The sequence below is a fragment of the Pygocentrus nattereri genome, chromosome 25 (genome assembly GCF_015220715.1).
Source record: "Pygocentrus nattereri isolate fPygNat1 chromosome 25, fPygNat1.pri, whole genome shotgun sequence".
Taxonomy (NCBI): Eukaryota; Metazoa; Chordata; class Actinopteri; order Characiformes; family Serrasalmidae; genus Pygocentrus; species Pygocentrus nattereri.
Genome location: NC_051235.1, coordinates 31884196 through 31886695, shown reverse-complemented (window position 1 = coordinate 31886695; position 2500 = coordinate 31884196).

Sequence of the window (2500 nt, the reverse complement as noted above, 5' to 3'; positions counted from 1 at the left end):
CTCTCTTTGCTGAACTGTACCATGGTGTAACATAGGCTACGGTTATAAACATAGGGCTCATTAGCACCGTGGGCCTTCAATGTGTTCAATAAATCCTCGAACTGATTATTAACACACTCTATATGGTGGCATTGTTACATGTAAGCACGTATTTTGTTTTTTTTGTGTGTCTCTGTCCCGGTCTCTCCCTCCACAGGTATAGCTGTCATGTGAGGAGCACCTCTAACCAATCAGAGCAGAGGGAGGAGCCTAAGTCTTAAAGAGGCCTTCATTATGGCTGGAGAGAGGCCTGATCATGTGGGCTGTGGTTAGCTTGTGTTTTAAATCTCTTGTGTTTGGCGTGTGATTCAGTTTTGCTATTTTACCTGCACACTTTTAACTCAAGATTTACAAGGGATGGTTTGAATATTTGTACCACCTGGGGTTTCAAACAGGTAAGGGTGAGGTTACACTACATGACTTATACCCCGGTTTTAGCCCCGATTCTCAGGCTGGCCGAGTCTGAGCTGGTCGACTCTAGTCTGCCGATTTTTGGGTCAGTCAGAGTCGACAGTTGGAAAGAGATTGGAGTCGTGTTTGAGGGGCGCAGCCTCAGATTTACTGCCTCCCGATCGCGATTCACAGTTTGTCAAGCATGTTTGAGAGTGCAGTCTAGTGTAAACTGGTCAACGACTCCGTCTGAACGGACTCCTGCAACGGCCAACGAGAACGGAGTGCGCAAAAGAAGAAGATACAGCAAATAGACAACTCTCACATATGAGGCGAAGCTTTTTAATGAGCTGAGTTTAAGGCACAGTTGAGTTTATGTGCATTTAAAGTTCTAAAAATGCCAAACTGGTCAGAATTTTAATCCATGATCCTCACTTAGACTTGTTTACCTGCTGTTTCTTTACTGTGTCCATGCAAATGGCAGAGAAAACGGCTGCAGCCGCTACATGTTTGTTTATTTGCGTCTCCCAACGATGGGAAAATGCGAGTGTTCAGTTCAGCAACAGCGTAAAAGTTGAGTAGTGTGTGATGGGCATTGTTTAGGTCAGTGATCAGTAACATGCAGGTCTAGAGCCACTTGTGACTCTTCTACTGTCCTGTCGTGGCTCCACAGCTGAATCAGATCAGCGGGTAATAATAAAATAATCCTCCTCTACAGTAAAATAAAGCTCTGCTGATCCTTCAACACAGTTTAACAGTAAATGGTCTTAAACGCTGGAGTTAATGTAGAACTGCTGATTCACCCTTTAACCCTGAAGATCAGCGCAGACGGCTGGTCACCATAGCAACACAGACGACCAGCTAGTAGCTACGGAGCCCCGCTGATGACATCCTGTATAAATAAAACTAATGCATGACCACGCCTTGTTAATGCATGGAAACCAGATCCTAATGTGTGGCCATGACTTAGTAAGGTGTGGGAATGGGATCTTGGCTTACTAAGTCGTGGCCACATATTAGGATCTAGTTCCCAAGCTTTACTAAGTCGTGGCCATGACTTAATTATCTCGTTCCCACGCCTTACTAAATCATGGCCACACTTTTTTTTTTTTTTTTTTTTTTAAACAGGATTTTACCATCAGGACTTCGTGAGTATCTAACGAAAAGGCAAAGAAAAATATTTAAGATGAACATCGATAATTTGGAGACGAATGGACTTATTTATCTGCAGCGAGAAACTGACAAACACTAAAACATCGGACTCTCATTCTCCAGCGTCTCATTTGAATTTTCCTGTTCCACCTTAAATGGTGGAGCAGCTACATTCTGGTGCCTTGAGCACCATTTAAGGTGGAACAGGTTAGGGTTAGACAAAGCTCTTGAGTGAGAACCAACTTCATATATAGAATTAACAACCATTTGTCACCGTGTTCACGCTGTGGAATTAGACCTCTGCATTTAACCCACCCGTGCAGTGAAACACCCACATACACACTAGGGGGCAGTGGGCACACTTGCCCAGAGCGGTGGGCAGCCCTATCCACAGCACAGGGGAGCAGTTGGGGGTTAGGTGTCTTGCTCAAGGACACTTCAGTCATGGACTGCCAGCCAAGGGGATCGAACCGGCAACCTTCTGGTCACAGGGCTGGTTTCCTGACCTCCAGCCCACGACTATGTTTTGACTATGTTGTCACTGTCCAGAAAAAAACAAGTATCTCCAAAATAGTCACTTTACAGGAGAGAGCAAAAACACTGTTACCTTTCAATGTAAGTCAATGTAAAGAGGTTTTATTCTAAGTGCTTTTGGAGCATTTCTATCGGTCTTATTCATGATGGAATTTACACACACTATGCAGGAGAGTTTGTTTGTTGAAATGATGCACAAAAATAAAAAGGTCAAAAACGGAGATGCGTGTTTGTCTTTGGAAAGCGACAACAATGATGTCTGTTAGAATGAAACCAGATTAATTAGCCAGATGTCTGCCAAACTATCTAAAACCAGCTTCAGATGAACTCATTAATCTCTCCTCTGTGTCTTCAGCTTTAAATCAGATCTGATTGACAGTAAATA